Raw genomic sequence first — 949 nt, 5'->3', positions numbered from 1 at the left:
TCGGATACCTTATAGCAATCTCGAGCAATGGTGAAAATCATAGAAAGGTCGTCGCGCTTGAACTTGTTCTTGAAGTTTTTCTTTAAGTGGTAACCGTATAAACCGTGTTGCACTTCTAGGATGTATTTTGGATTTTTTTTTTAATGTCGAGATGCTGATCAGAAATGAACATAGTGTTCTCATGGCAACCAATTGTATCACGCAGCTTTCTAAGAAATCACGTCCACGAGTCTTCGTCCTCAACATGGTCGATGCCAAATGTAACTGGATATACGCACTCGTTCGCGTCTTTGCATACAACGACAAATAGAACACCCTTGAACCTACCTTTCAAATGTATCGCATCAATTGCAACCGTAGGACACATTACATCCCTAAACACCCGAATACAAGCCCCATATGACCAGAAACAATATTTGAATCTCTTAACCTCATCAATAGCCACTGCAGTAACTGTGCTAAGATTTTCTTTTTCCAACATATAAAAGTGTAAGGGTAATAGTTGAAATGACTCCTCCGGGGGACCGAAAACAAGCATTTCCACATACTCCTTCACTTGTCATGCCTTACCATACAAGCATTCCAATCCCCACTACACCCTCATCTCACCAATTATGTCCTTAGGTCTCAATGCTACTCCACTAGCCTGAAGCTTGTGTGACATAAGTTCACCAATTATCTTCGCACTCGCCGTGGGGAATCGCCTTTGCAAACCATCGACAGTACACATGTGTATTTTGTGGAATGTCCGAACTTGCCAATATTCTCCTTCAAGTAACTTCTTTGAACGCACACCGAACCTGCATGCCTTGTCCTTGCAACCAATCTCATAACGACCTTTACATGACCTTTTTACTCTTATCCCAAAATGCTCTTTTAAAGCGAATATGTTCAAAGCTCGTTTCAACTCGGCCTTCGAGGAAAACATTCTTCCTTTGTATAAGTGATC

This window comes from Theobroma umbraticum, unplaced genomic scaffold, assembly GCF_002168275.2.
Source record: "Theobroma umbraticum cultivar Fairchild unplaced genomic scaffold, ASM216827v3 scaffold_12.1, whole genome shotgun sequence".
Classification (NCBI taxonomy): domain Eukaryota; kingdom Viridiplantae; phylum Streptophyta; class Magnoliopsida; order Malvales; family Malvaceae; genus Theobroma; species Theobroma umbraticum.
Note: the sequence above shows the minus strand (reverse complement) of the source record.